The sequence below is a fragment of the Artemia sp. Qi Xiang Cuo genome, chromosome 17 (genome assembly GCF_049724085.1).
Source record: "Artemia sp. Qi Xiang Cuo chromosome 17, ASM4972408v1, whole genome shotgun sequence".
NCBI classification, from domain to species: domain Eukaryota; kingdom Metazoa; phylum Arthropoda; class Branchiopoda; order Anostraca; family Artemiidae; genus Artemia; species Artemia sp. Qi Xiang Cuo.
The window spans coordinates 7,938,181-7,954,727 of record NC_142810.1 but is presented as its reverse complement, the minus strand read 5'-3'; the positions used below and the strand labels follow the sequence as shown (position 1 = coordinate 7,954,727).

Genomic DNA, 16,547 nt, shown 5'->3' with positions numbered 1-16,547 from the left:
AATTTTGCCCCTCCAAGACCTCAGTTTGCCCCCCTAGCTGAAATATAGGCTGTGCAAAACAAATTCTTGTCAAAACTAAGTTAAGCCTGCATAATTCAAGTATCCAGAGAAACAGATCAGTTTTTTAATATATCTTTGTCTTTATGGCAATATACAGATCATTTTTCAGATTTCACTGGCATTTTTACTTGATTTGTGAAAATTGGCTGCAACTTTGCCCGTCCCCCCAGGATTTTGACGTAACTGCGCCACTGCCCCAAGGGAGTTTTATCACGTAGAATCGGTTATTTTTGTGGAGTCGAAGCATTTTCCATTGAAGAAAATTGGAAAATTTTCAAATTTGATAAATTAAGCTAAGACGCCAAGGCTGAATGAAAAACCGTCCAAATAATGTCTAATATAAATCGTATTACCAATTTAAGGTCAAAAAAGTATTTAGAAAACTAAGAGGAATAACATTCTCTAATGCAATTCTCCACATCTTCAATAAGTAAGAATGTCCCTCTCAATAAATTTATGTTTCCCATTGATCAGAACTAAGGAAACCAATTTGTCAAAGAAATTAAAAGCAAAGTTCTCATCCCTAATCTTGCACAAGCAATAACAAAACATTAAACCAGAGGCAAATTACATCATTAGATTACAGATCATCTGACTCAACATATTGCATAATGAGATTCCACGTAGCTACAACTCAGCCATTGTATGCTAAGTTCTTGAAATAAAAACAGTAGGTTAATTCATGACAGTGAAAATGAATCATGATTGTGATATATATATATATATATATATATATATATATATATATATATATATATATATATATATATATATATATATATATATATATATATATATATATATATATATATATATAAATATATTACAGGCCTAGGAGCCTTTGGGGGATTTGCACAATGTATTTTCTTGTATGATTAATAGATTATGAATAAATCTTATCTTATATATATGGTACTTGTTAAATATCCCGACCACACTCAAGAAGTGAAGTTATGTTAATTATAATGAAATATACTAAAATATGACGAAAATTTAATACATGAAGATATAATACTTTAGTAACAAAATTATGGAAAGTGCAACAGAGAATTATGTAAAGCAGGCCGCCTAGAACGCATTAGAGGTAAGAGGTATATGCAGGGACAGGGTATAAGATGGGACACGGTACTTATCTGCCACCTAGCATTCTTTAAAAATCCAATAAAGCCACCTAGTATAGTTCATTTAATGGCGAACATGACAGTTGTATCATTTTGGTAAGTTCCTATTTCCGTTTTTGAGAAAATCGACCTCAGAGTTTTAGCTATACCCCCCAAAAAATATTTGGGCAATAGTTTTTTATGCTTTATTTTGTTATTGTTTGCAGAAATTGTGTGTGTAAGATAGCAACAAAAGCTAAAATATCAGGTCATGTCGTGTGGCCATCTTATGGGAAAAAAATACAACAGTAAAAAAAAATCAGACACAATTTGCAAGTAGAGGTCGCATGGTATATACTGGGACAAGGACAAGTGGTATGTAGTGGGACATGATATACCACATGTTGGAACCTTCAATTCTTTTTTTAAGATAAATATTCTTTCTGTTTTTATTTTTTGGTTTGTAATTATCCTCTTTCCTCTTTGTCGTAATCTTTAATTTTCTCTCAATAGTGCTAACACCATTTTCTTTTTCTTTTATTGCGTAGGCAGTTAAATTCATAAATTGTAACAGCGTAGTTCTACGAGTGAGTCAATTTTGGTCAAAATTGATGGGAAGAGAAAAGAACAATAAAACTGATTCATTTGAGTTGATGTTGAATCGGATAGAATCTACCAACAGGCCGGTGGCCGGCGTTTACCCCCCCCCGGCAAATACTCCCCCCGTGGAAAATACCCCCCCCCTCCGTGGAAAATAGGGCTTTCCAAATTTGATAATTTTATTTGAGTTTTTTTCCATAGGGGGAAGGAATTTTGGTACTTGTGTATTATGCGCCACTCACTCAAGTTTACACTGTGTAAAACTCGAGAACAAACCTGTGTCTTCGATAGTTTTTTTTTCAGCTTAGCGTGAGACAAGACAAAGACAAGTGACAGAATATATGGAAATTACATAATTTGGGATATATATGTGCACATAAGAGGGGGGGGGGGTTGGTGGTAAATTATTTGGACAGTTTGAATTCAGACAACAATTCTTTCTAGGTATGGCCACTAAAAAATTACAGGAGAATAGTGAGGTATCTAGAAATTTTGCTAAATAGAAAAAAAAAAAAAAAAAAAAAAAAAAATAAAGAAAAAAAAAAAAAAAACTAAAAATCCCAGTATAAAGTAAATGTAGTTTCATTTAAGTGTTTTTTCCAAGTGGTAAGTGTTTTTTTTTTCAATAACCGTTTTTCCAAGCATTAAGTAGCCTACTATTATTAGGTTAATGTATTGTTTCATTTAAGTGTTATATGATGATTGCTGATTAAACTTTATGTTATTTGTGCTTTCATTTATGTTATTGTACTATGTTCATGGCCGTATATTTGGCTTTAAAATACACTTCTCTATCTATCTATCTAATATGCAGAACATTTGTAACAAACACATTTTCATTTAAGCGTTTTTTCCAAGTCTTAAGTGTTTTTTTTTTTTTCAATGACCGTTCTTCCAAGCATTAAGTATTATTATTAGGTTAATGTATTATTTCTTTTAAGTGTTTTACGATGATCGCTGATCAAAGTTTATGTTATTTGTGCCTTTCATTCATGTTATTTTACTGTGTTCATGGCAGTATGTTTGGCTTTAAAATACACTTATCCATCTAGCTATCTAATATGCATAATTCTTGTACATAACACATTTTGCATGCAGACCCACGATACTTTTCCCCCCCCCCCACTAATATGCAAATCAATAGCCCAAATTTGTTTCTAAAACAACGAAGAAACTAACGTAAAAACTGCTGTGTTCCCGAATTTTACACAGCACAAACTTGATTGAGTGGCGCATAATATACAAGTACCAAAGTACCTCCCCCTTACGGAAAAAAAATCAAATAAAACTTAAACAAAATTCTCAAATTTGGTAGGATTTAATTAAAAAAAAAAAAAAAAAAAAAAAAAAAAATAAAAAAAAAAAAAAATGTGGGTGAAAAAATCAGCAAGAAATAAGACTAAGAAATCAAACAGCCTAAGAAGGCGTAGCTTTCCTAAAAGGGACAGTTGCCTTTGGTGTTTAACAGGCCGTCAATATACGAATTTTTCAAGATGAAAATCGTTATCAAATTAAACTACCGTACCATAGTTTTTATTTTTTATTTTCACACTTCAGCATGGCAACACTTAAAAAATATGACCGAGCCCTAAAACTTCATAATTTTGTAACAACCAAAAGAACTTTTTTAGAGAATGGCGGTTTTCAGGTAGCAGAAAAACAAAATTTGAAACCAAATCCAGGCCAATACTGGAAAGTATGGATTTTTTCCACTCTACTTATAGCAACATCCAAGAACGTATCCAGGATTTTTTTTTGGGGGGGGATCACAATGAAAAACTTAAAAGGATTTGTTTTAATTCATTTTTGTTACTTTTTTTACGAGTCAGAAAAACATTTAGGGAGGGGGGTCCCTAGGCCCCCCTGGAGACGGCTATGGAACTATTTAAATGTATTTTTTAGTTATTTACTCGTAGTTAGAAAAAAAGAGAGGCATTTTTAGGCTAATTTTATGTTCTTTTTGATGATTAAAGTTGCGTTTGTGACTGTTTACCTCCACCCCCTAGGATCTATACCAAATTAACATAAAATAGAAATGGTATACATTAGTTTCCATATTTTATGCCCCTTTTCAGCATCATAGTTATTATCCAGGCACCCCCCCTCCCCCCTTTTATGGACAAATATATAGCCCTAATAATATAATTATTTGTTTGTTGTTCTTTCCACTATTTGATTCTTTGTAAAATCGGCTACCCTTGTAGACTCCAGCTGCGGTGGTATGGAGTGCAACGGAAAAGGCCCAAAAGTGTTTCTGCATAGTAGGTTTGAGCGCTAAATTAAAATCATTACGCTCATGATTCTAACAGAATGTCCAATTTCAACTTTTCTTTATTTTGTAATCAATACCGACAAGACATGATTGGTATTTATAGAAACCTTGCAAAATCCTGACTCAGGCCTCATTGTTGACGCTAGTTTCTTGAGAAAAATTAATTACGACAATGAAAGCATGGGCAATTTTTAAATTCTTTGCTTTTCCAGTCATTACTCGCGAAACTAGGCGGTATTATAAACTAGCTTCGCTTTCCATTGGATACTCACGACTGGCGCTTTTTGCCACCAAGACATGGCTTGTGTAGAGGCAGTTTTAGGCGAGGGGGTGCAGTATCCCGGGGGCAGAAACTTTTGGGATGCACAACTTCAAATTTTGCAGTTTCAAATTTCAAATCACGTTTGGCATCATCAATCGTTTGGCTTCTCTTGGCATTTTCAAGCTTTGCAATCGTTTTTCTGTCAGAAACTGATATCAGACGCTTATTACTACACTAATTTTACCAATTACACCAGTTGAAAAAATAATTGCCTTTCATGACGCGAAAAAAATACAAAAAATCGGCAAAGGCTAGATGGCGCTGCTGTTTTTGTCGACACTAGCACCATTTTCCACACTTACAAGTACTCATAATCTTTGAACAGAGCGTTATTGATAATGAAATCCTAAAGGCAAATTAATATAGACTGCTCGCAAGGGAGGAAGCACGGATTCCCGAGGCAATCCCCCCAAAGTAGGATACCGTAAATGCACAAAAATGCAACATTTTTCAACATTCACAAAAAATATCACGTTCTTCTTTCCAAGACAAACCTTTTAAAACTTTTGTCCAACACCCTTAGATAGGATTTGCAGCCCTCTCCCAACCAGAACACTTTCTATGGAGACCTTACAAAAGTGGCATTACACGAAATTAGCCTCATTTGTGGATTAGTTTGGAGGACTTTTCATCCATCCATCTATCATGTAAAAGCGCTACAATAGAAATTGACCCAGTGGGCAGCTAATAATAACGAGAATGCTTTTTCGCAAGCGAAGTTTTTTGTGTTTAAAGTTTTGTAAATAAAATGAGTCATTGATTCATATAAATATTAGATTAAAAAATCAATACTAATATTTGTGAGAAAACGAGGGACTGATAGAAATCAATCCGGCCAAATAAAACCAATATAGTAATAGGATCGGTCTCATTAGCATATTATATTATGTACAAAGACCTTAGAAGATTAAAGACACCAAATAAAGCTATATTAAGCATTCTCTTTGCATCTTTTCTTCGAGGGTAGAATATACCTTATACCCCTATACACTAAAATGGCTTTATAAAAACCTAAAATTTTCACTTTTTATTTTTTTTATGTTAATTTACTTTATGTTTATTAATTATGTTTTTGTTTATAAGTTAATTATTTTTTTATTTTTCTTTATTTCGCAAATCAATAATTTTAGAAATAAATAACATTTCTGTAAACCTGGCAGAATCATAATTGGCCCAGTCATTCATTCAAGTTTATTAAAAATTAGCTGGTTAAAACAAAGCGTGTTCAATTTTCAAATAGCTTACATATTAAAAAGATGTTCGCGATAATTATATTAATCCATTTTATAAGCCAGCTTCGCTTTCCTTTTCGCAACTAGTATTTTTTGCGACTAAGACACGGCTTGCGATGAATAGCCCCCAATAGCCAAGCTCATATAAATTCTTCCTTGAGGGACACCCACTTCCCACCACCCAGTGTACATCTCTGAGCGTTATACGTGCCGAACAGTTCCGCCACGCGTGGCACAATCCACTCGGTGTACATCTCCGAGCACCAAGTGTACCACTCAGTTCCACCACGCATTCTACAGTCCCCACAGCGTTTGACACAGTTCTGCCTCGCTGATACATGCCACCTGGTGTATGTGCTCTCTGAAAGTCACACTTCCCCCCTCGTTCTGCCCGTGGGAATTCTAAAGCATTTTGCGTTTCTCAATATGGTTTTACAAAAATTCTTATCTGGAAATGTTTACTGGAATGTTCCCTGTTAATGAGGCCGTATCCAGGGGGGGGAGAGTTTGACCCCCCCCCCCTTCAATAAAAGAAATGTTTGCCCGACTTGTAAAAACGTAATAAAAATGCTAATGCATCAAAACACAATTTTGATGCGTTTTTCGAAGTTTTTGTCCCCCCCCCCCAGAACAAAATCCCAGATACGGCCTTGGCTGTGCAAGTTGTTACGCTATTTTCCCACGCTTTTACAGTTTCACAGTTTGAGTTAATACGTTATTTTTGCTACCATTTGATAGCTGAGATTCACTGTTATAAATTACATCTTTCAAATATACTTTATGATTTTTTTTAGATGAACATGCTGAAAATAGTTGAAAAAGGGAAAATTTTCCAATTTTTAAGCAAGCTTACAACATTCTCTAATAAAAAGTCTAAGTAATATCACAATTCGGTACTTCTATCTTATAGCCACCACACAACAAAACACCACGAAACAAAAACTGGAAAAGTAAATTACGGGTGGGAAAAATATATTGAAAATATATAACTTGGGTTATATCTTTGCACATTAGGGGGGAGGGAGTAAAGTATAGCGGGTCTGCATGCAAAATGTTTTGGTACTTATGTCTTATAGCCACCACATTCCTAGAAGTGAAGTTAGGTTAATCCCAATGAAACAATGGTACCTGTGCATTAAGCGGGCCCACTGCTATATATTGTACAAGGAACTACTAATGGATACCTGTCAAACGGGTATTTGCAATAGTGAAATAGAATACAAAGCGTGGTTTTCATTGCGTATACAATATTTGAACTGCTGTTTTTGTGGAGTTTAGGGGGAGGAGGGAAAGATACCTATGTTAGTTTATGTATTTAATATATGCTATGCTTTACTCCCCCCCCCAAGCCCCCTAATGTGCAAATATATAGCCCAAATTTGTTTCTAAACTATTATATATTCATCCTGTTTTATTTTATTTCATTAGCATTAACCAAACTTGACGTCTTTCGTGGGCCCGTATAATGCATAAGTACCAAAACAATTCTTACTTCATAATATGCAGAACAATCGTAGCTAAGACATTTGGCATGTACACCCGCTATACTTTACCCCTCCCCCCCCCCCCAATGTGCAAATATATAACCCAAATTATATATTTTCAATACGTGTTTCCCACCCGTAACTTGTTGCCCATAATTCTAACTCAGTGAAAGGTCATCTTTACCTACTGGTGCAAATCATTGCTTGTCGCTAAATCGCCTGTTTCACGGGGACACTAACCTTGACATAAAACATTTGGTCATACACATTAAACATAGAAACACAGTTTGATACGGACAGCCCCTATGGCCAAGCATATGTACATCATGTCCATTCGCAGTCTTGTTATTATTATTTATAAACAACTGGAAAACCTGATGGCCATATCCAGGCTATATTTTATTGCTTTTTTACGAATCGGACAGATATTTCAGGTGAGGGAGGAGCAAACTGTCTCCATGGATACAGCCCTCGGCAACCTACAACTTTTTTGTTATATGACAACGGACTATAAGACGCTTGCAAAGAAAATGAGCGTTTGAGATTAAACCTTTTGATTTCCATTCCTTCCTTTGTATGTATTCGAAGTAGAATCCAACAGACGAGCAAAATCGAAGCCCAGATGAATCTCGAATACCACCTAGAAATAAAATAAAAAATTCTATATAAAAGTATATTGATAGAGAATAAATTAATATAAAATTAATTAATAACATAATTAATGAAAATTCTTATAATTAATATAAAAGATATATGATGTGTTTTTAAACGTTGATTACTATAAAATGCACGCATCAGGCTTTCAGATGCTCAATCAGTCAAATCTACTAATATATTAGCCTACAGTTAAAATGAACTATTTTGTTTCGGGGGAAAATGGTCAACACAACTTAAAAGATTCACAAATGGGGTTTACAAAACACATTGACAAGACTGCATTTTGATCAAAGTATAATCACCTACGGAACAAGTACTGACAAAACCTATCCTCTCCACACAAAAAAGTGACCCTTTGTTACACAATTTACACAGACCCTTAGGTTATTTTTAAGACCCTTAGTTACACAATTCAATACAAATTTGCGGGTAACTCGTCGCCTGAATCACGCTCTATTGGCTGGGGCGATTGGCTGGAAGCAAAGTACTTTGGCTCGGAGCGATTAAGTAGTACAACATTTTGCGTCTAGGGGCGCTGAGGTACGCGGGGTCACTTTTGGAGAGTTTTGTCAGTACTTGTTCAGTAGATGATTATACTTTGATTTTGATGGAGGTTTACTAAACATGTCTCTTTTTCAAAAACATTTGCTAAACTTCGGTTCATTGCAGTCAAATATAATCAAACGCCTACTCGAGGTAAATACTACGACTATTGTTGATCTGAAAGAGAGGAAGGCGTGGACTCGGGATATGGCGTAATTAGCGAAAATTGTAAACGCAAAGAGGAAAAAGCAAAAATTGATTGCAAGATTTGTTGAGGTGCTTTAAAGACCATACACGTTACTTAAAAACGCCAAATTAATCAAATTCACTTACAAATTACTGTTTAAAAAGAAACTAATGAGTTTTTCGAAAAATGTTAACAAAAAACTGCCAGAAACAGATGTAGGAAGCACAATACTTTTAGGAAGCGGTGTATTTAGTCAGAGGTTTGCTAAACATATTTTACAAATTATGTTAAATGTTGATTATTAATTTTAAAGTTATTTTACAAAATAAACAAAGAAAAGGAGGAATCCCTCCACCGAAGATCTTCCACCTCCTCCACCGAATCCCTCCAACGAAGGCCCACGGGGAAAATCTGAAAAACAAAGCCGAAAATATATTTCTCAAACAATAGCGAAATCAACATTTGAGCTCTTAACTCCACCCCCGTAAAAGCCTTTGAACCCCTTTTAAGACCCAGCCAAACTCCCCAAAATTTTTAGTATGTTGAGGGCAAGGGAGTTTGACAACCCGTGAAGTGTTAACTACTGTAGTTTTCTCAAATGTCAGTGGGGCGAAGTCTTATTGACTTGGGTAATCAGCCAAGATTCGGCCGAACGCAACAGATTTTTCGGTGTGGGCAGGGCCAGATTTAAACCTTTGGCACCCCTAGGCCCAAGCGTTTTGGCGCCTTTAGGCCCAAGCAATTTCTTGTCGGGGAGACAGAGAGATTTACGGGGAAATCCCCAAAAATTTGGGGACAGTGGAAGCTCTGAACAGAAGGCAACTGAAGAGCGATGAGCCAAAAGTAATTCAAGAGAGAAGTGATACCGAACTCTCAGCTGCCATTCTTGAAAGAGTTCTGACAGTTTATAAGCGGATACGGAACTCCTGTGTTGTTTTGAAATCACTTTTTTGTGAATAGGCAGCGCAGCAGCAAGTGCACCTGGCACTTTGACGATAAATCACATCAGTAGCCTACAGTTCTTGTTAAGAAAAAAAATCGCTTTGTTTTTTTTTTTGCGTCCCTCGGCATTGTGCACCCCTGGGCCCGGGCCTAGTGGGCCTATGTGTAAATCCTGGCTTGAGTATGGGGAGGATAGTTGATGCTCCACGTAGTGTATTTCAAGCCCATGTAGTACGATTTTAATGGTTTCTTAAGTCTTAAGCACTTTGGTGGTATCCCTCTCTCCCAAATTTTAGGGGAAAATCCCCCCTTATGTGTAAAGGCATGATTGCAATAATGGAAAACCTACTCAAAAATCAAAACCTAGACAATTAGTCGTTTTGTTCTGAGGGGTTACTCACTCTCCATTACATGATGTAAATTACATAGTCCCATTTGTTACGTAAAATGTGCCACTTTGTCACTATGTGCCATATAGTCCCATTTCGCACCACTCGTGGTACACTTGTATCAACCCTGACACGCACCAAATGGTGCAGACAGTTCTTGAAAGTGGGAAGTCCCCTCGTTTTGTTAAGCGTCAGTGCAGCGACGTTGCAGCGCCCTGGGTAATTAACCAACTTTCAAAGAATGTCAACCTTTATAATAAACTAACGAACTGTAAAACGATCTATTGTTTAAAATAATACAATTGGAAATTGCTTACTTAGATTATCTTCTTGTGAACATTGATTAGAATGGAGAAAGTGAATTTGATTTATTTTAGCGATTGTCAAAAAACCAGCAAAACCGGCTGTCAGTATACAAAAATAATTATTGTATACAACGCCCCTTTTAGCCTTGTGCATAATAAACCCTACTTTCTCTATTAAACAGAATTTGGTACTTGTCTGTTACACGGAACACACTCAAAAATTACGCTGTCAAATTGCCTTTACGCTGTCAAAAATTAAGATCTGACAAATTGCCTTTCTGGAATCGGTTGTGATTTGCTTATTTTAAGTGAGAAAAACTACGATTAAGTATACTATAATTAAATATTCAATATTTAGAGGTGGTTATGGGTTAGGTTGAGTTAGGTATTTAATAAAATGCGTTCTGCGCGAGTAGAATAGATCTATGCAGTTTGCTTGAAGCTATAGGAAAACATTTCTATAGAAGCTCTACACCTTTTCAAAGAGTGTGAGTAGCCCCTCGCATCTAGTTAAGACTTCTATAGAAGCTCTACACCTTTTCAAAGAGTGTGAGTAGCCCCTCGCATCTAGGTAATACTTCTATAGAAGCTCTACACCTTTTCAAAGAGATTCAGAGCTCCCTCAGATGGCATTCAATTTCTACGACTTCATGTTCCATCCTGATTTATTTGCGGCCTACAGGTCATGACGCAATTTCAAAGTTCAATGTCTTTTTTTTTTAGTTCAAAAAACCGGTGTCTCTTCTTTTTTACTCGCCTATTATTTTTTGTATATATTCAGGTTCCATATTTGATTCTCCATCAGTTTCGAATCGTTTATATTCGAGATTGCATTTGTTGTAATTACAGATAAAAAATGGATAATTCTAACCTTTTTCTGGTGAGTAAAAAATATTCGCATTATTAAAAAGAAATTGTTATTAAGTTAAGTAAGAAATTCTTTCCATACACTAGAACTAAGGGATACTTATACACTTAGAAGCCTGTTGTTTTTAGGAGCTGAAAAAACCTCTAATTCTCTTATAGGTTGAAATTTACGGTGTGATTTTTTTTATCGGGATCAATGGGTCTTTTAGATGTTTTTTGAAAAAAAAGTGCTTAGCTTTTCGATTGTTAATTGTGGATCTTAATAAAATTATGATTTTTTAATTTTTTTTTTTTTAAAATTGCATCCTTTTTTAAAAATTTAAGTGGCTTTTTTTTTTTATCAATAACAGTGTTTTTTTTTTTATTGGTTGTTTTTTAATATATTAACGGCACTGAGTCCTTATTTGGGTGATTTTTTATAAATTTACTTGGCCTTTTTAATGATTTTTTTTTAAAAAAGTTCTTATATTTAGATCGGTAAATTTGGATTAGAATAAAATGTTGATACTTTTAATTTATTAATTGTTACAAAAGCTTCCTTTTTTATTACAGTGCGATTTTTTTTTTTTTTATCACGATCAGTGGTTTTTTGAGGGATGTTTTTTTGAAAATATGTCCTGACCAGTCTGCGTTTAAGAATCTCGTCCTTACATTTACTGAGTTACCAACCCTCACCCCCCAGTTCATCAAAAACTTAATTTGTTACATTATAACGCTATTTAATAAATAACATTGTTAGCTATCCTTTTTATTTAACTGACCTAATTATCTCATACGAGTGATTGACTGAGCCGTGCTAATTAACTTTCTATTTATGTCTACATTTGATTGAAATCTGATAGTTTTACTTGACTGTCATATGCAATTCTTCTCCATATTGTTTAATAAGGAACGCAAATACTGCTTTTTAAGTTTGAATTTACAAATACAGTCACGGAAGCATGGACATAGGAGGGGGAGGGTGGAGGGGGAGGAGCAGTTTATAAAAGGTCCTCCATCCCACTATCAAAACCTCTGATTTTGAAATAAAGATTTATAACATAAAATAAATTATTTTACAAAAACCAAAAATGCATTTTTGCTAAATTCTAATTTTTTATTTTTTTTTTTTAAAGGAATAATTGAAGTGAAAAAATAATCATTAGGGGAAAAAAGCAAGATATTACCAACATTAATTAAAAAATCCCACAATAGCGTCTGTTATCAAATTCGCTGGAAAAGTTACACACGATCATGCATCAAGCACTCAACTTATAGCGACAGAACCCTCTGACCCCTGCGTTGGCTCCATGGCAAACCCCCCTCAAGTATTACAAAGGAGTTCAGATATAGAAGTCCAATCAGAATTTGTAAGCATATACATATTTTTTTTTCTATACTTATTTTCAAAAAAATAAGACAAAATTTTCTAAGTGTCATATATTTTTAAAAACTTAAAATGTTTTTTTAATATATTTGATTTTATGAAATCAAAAAAATTAGCGTTATTTATGTTGGTATTATAATGAAGGACTATAACAAAAAAAACCTTCAATATTAAAAAAAACATACTTAGCAATATCATGAACAATAACTTATAGACAAAAAAAACAAAAAAATTGAAAAAAAAACGAAAATCGAAAAAACAATTGCCCAAAAAACGTTAAAGCGCGCGATTATAATACTATTTTCGTCACAAATTCATATTAATAAATCCGCTTTACTTATAAGATATACCACTGCTTTTAATCCGATTTGAATTCTAAGTAGGGTCGTATGCAAATTGGTCTTTAAATAGCCAGATGCTTATCTTCAATAAGCAATTTACACAGGGAAAAAAGGTTTTTTGATAATTTCCAAATATGTCATCGCAGCAATGTTAAAAACATTATTTGAATGAAGCTGTTTTTGGACATTTCATTGAAACACTTAGGTGTTTTCAAGAATAGAATTTGAGACTATTCTATTTGAACATTTTTCATAATGACAATTGGAGCATAGGTGACCTCTAGGATGAGAGTCACACACCTCTTCAAGACAGGAATTACAACCTTTAATTTTTACAGCATATCCTCTATGCAATTTACACGGGTTGCATAATCTACACTTTTCATCATACTCCTCAATCATTGTGCAATTCTCACATGATGACCAACTGCCTTGTGTGTACATACATAGTGGGCATGTATGGAACATTTTGTCTTGTGTTAACGCTCTCACTACCACAATGAAACTGAGCTATCAACCACAAAAAATTGCCTGAGATAGAGAGAGAGAGAGAGGAGTAAATCATCCTTTAGAACCATCTTTCTTATGAAAAAAAGTCCTAAATTTCTAGAAACTAATGTTTAAAAGCATATCCCCAATATAGTTTTGCTGCGTCTTGATCAATATATCAATAAAGTGTGTAAATGCATTTGGATCACAACGTCGAAGCTTCATAAAATAGTCTAATGATGAAGAATCAGTCTTCATTATATTAACAAGTGTCTCCTGAGAAAATACTTTCCTTTGAATAGACAACTCTAGAAAATCATCATCTAAAATCAAACGTTTGTCCATAAGAATTATATTCCTCATGATTCGATCTTTCTCGAATCTATCCATTTTTTAGAGTCATAACTCTCTCACAACCAACTTCAGACTAATCAGAATCTCTTTTTGTACTCAAAATATACGCTAGTCTACTATAGAAAAAAAGAAAAAATACTATTGATTTAGAAACAGTTTTATTGAACATAATTACAATAATAATATTCACTGATGCATTTTGTTCTCATCAATATATTTCGATAGAACATCTAATGCTGACCGAAGTTTATTTATATGGAGAATATTTACTTTTCCAGCAAAACACAGCTGTTCCTCCTGCTTAAATTTGCTTAATGATATCACGTATCTAGCATACATAGTGTCCCATTCAAGACATAGTCTACAACCAGCAGTTATTTCCACAGCCACAGTGGGTACTTGTATATCGTTGCTGCTGCTGCTGTCGGTTCCATCGTTAATCTCCAATAGTGTAAATGCACCACTCATTTTTTCTCCACTAATATCCTCTCAAATAAAAAACTATTATCTTTGAATTCAATTCTCTTACTAATATGAATTGTAGTGAAAACCATTCCTTATATTCAAATCCTAATCGCCAATCAAGTTATACACGTTCCTCTTGGCAAAGAGTGTGTTGACCTGTAACTACTAGAAAAACCTGTTTGTACGGATTATTTTTATGTTGGCATTCTCTTTGAGTGCAATCATCTCTGGAGATCTCAATCTCGCATAACCACCAACATAAGAGTTGAATTTTTTCGGTATTCCAAAGAAATTTAATTCCTTACTGTCATGACAATGCATGCATACATTTCCAATAGTGCTACCACCTATAATTGTTTCAAATATTAAATATTTCTCTTTGTCATCATTAAATTATAAAATAACCTTGTTATTTAAACATACTTTATTAAAATTCTAAATCTTCACTTTTTTTTTTTAAATGTATTAATTATTTTTTTTTATTTCAAATGAGTACAAAATAAATATTTAATGAATGAACTAGATTAGGTAGTGTCAATAACAAGTCAGATAATACCAGTGGGAAAGTCACATCGTGTCTCTGACCAATCACAGAGCGCTGTCAATAACCGGTCATAGAATGCTAGTGGGAAAGTCACATCGTGTCTCTGACCAATCACATAGAGCAAATGTTAGAACTGTAATCATATTTTGACATTTTAAGTTATGTACATAAAGAAAAAAATAAATAAAGTTGAAAAATTTCGAAGTTTTAAAAAAGTTTGAATTAAAAACTTTTAGGATATTGAGTGTCTTTACTTAAAAACTAGTGCATTACAGAGTCTCTCAAACCCCTTAAATCTCTTTTAAAAGATACAAAAACTACTTATTTAACACAAAAATTTCGTTTTTAATGACCACCAAGTAAAGAAAAACCACACTGAAACAGGCATCTGAGTCTCTCAAACCCCTTAAAGCTCTTTTAAAAGATACAAAAACTACTTATTTAACACGAAAATTTTGTTTTTAATGACTAACTAGAATTGACTCAACTAAATTACTGTGTATTAATAGAATAAATAACCCAGTTTATAAAAATTTTTTTATGATAAATCGAATTATTTAACAAAATAAGTGATATAATTTCTTACCAAAAGTAAACAAAAACAAAACTTACTCATTAATATGAGTATCTCACTCAAATTCAAGCTCTTTTTAAAAGATAGAAAAAACTACTTATTTAACACACAAATTTCGTTTTTAATTACTCCAAAGTAAGGAAAAACCACACGGAATTAGGCAACTGAGTCTCTCAAACCCCGTAAAGCTCTTTTAAAAGATACAAAAACTACTTATTTAACACAAAAATTTCGTTTTTAACGATCACCAAGTAAATAAAAAACACAAGGAATTGGGCAACAGAGTCTCTCAATCCCATTAAATATCTTTTAAAAGATACAAAAACTACTTATTTAACACAAAAATTTCGTTTTTAATGACTACCAATTAAAGAAAAATCACACGGAATCAGGCAACTGAGTCTCTCAAACCCCGTAAAGCTCTTTTAAAATATGCAAAACAACATATTTAACACAAAAATTTCGTTTTTAATTACCATCACGTAAAGAAAAATCACACGGAATTATGCAACTGACTCTCTCAATCCCCGTAAAGCTCTTTTAAAAGATACAAAACTACTTATTTAAAACAAAAATTTAGTTTTTAATTACCATCACGTAAAGAAAAATCACACTGAATTAGGCTACTGAGTCTCTCAATCCCCGCAAAGCTCCTTTAAAATATAAAAAAACTACTTATTTAACACTAAAATTTCGTTTTTAATGACCACCAAGTAAAGAAAAATCACACGGAATTAGGCAACTGAGTCTCTCAATCCCCGTAAAGCTCTTTTAAAAGATACAAAAACTACTTATTTAACACAAAAATTTCGTTTTTAATGACCACCAAGTAAAGAAAAATCACACGGACTTAGGCAACTGAGTCTCTCAATCCCCGTAAAGATCTATTAAAAGATACAAAAACTAATTATTTAACAAGAAAATTTCGTTTTTTTAATTACCATCAAGTAAACAAAAATCACACGGAATTAGGCAACTGAGTCTCTCAATCCCCGTAAAGCTCTTTTAAAAGATACAAAAACTACTTATTTAACACAAAAATTTCGTTTTTAATGAACATCAAGTAAATAAAAAATCACACGGAATTAGGCAACTGAGTCTCTCAATCCCCGTAAAGATCTTTTAAAAGATACAAAAAACTACTTATTTAACACAAAAATTTCGTTTTTAATGACCATCAAGTAAAGAAAAATCACACGGAATTAGGCAACTGAGTCTCTCAATCCCCGTAAAGCTCTTTTAAAAGATACAAAAACTACTTATTTTAACTTTTTTTTCTCTTTATAACAAACACTTTTCACTTAGCTAAATGATGTAGAAATTTAATTCAAGAAATTATTGAAAAATTCTCAGTAAGTAAAAATTTCTTTCTTGAAGTCAACTCTTGGATACGCAATACGGAAATTTGATACAAGAAATTATGAAAAAATTGTAACTAAGTAGCAAAATCTTTC

At 33.5% G+C, this 16,547-nt stretch overlaps 1 protein-coding gene across 1 annotated transcript in view; it reads right to left on the bottom strand.

Annotated features, from left to right (window-relative positions):
* The window catches only part of Arl4 (ADP ribosylation factor-like 4), an 83,661-nt gene that overhangs the window by 7,439 nt on the left and 59,675 nt on the right, over positions 1-16,547 (bottom strand). Inside the window, exon 3 of the mRNA XM_089103154.1 lies at positions 7,621-7,710. The gene's annotated coding sequence lies outside the window, so the exon portion shown is untranslated. The remainder of the gene's footprint in view (positions 1-7,620; positions 7,711-16,547) is intronic.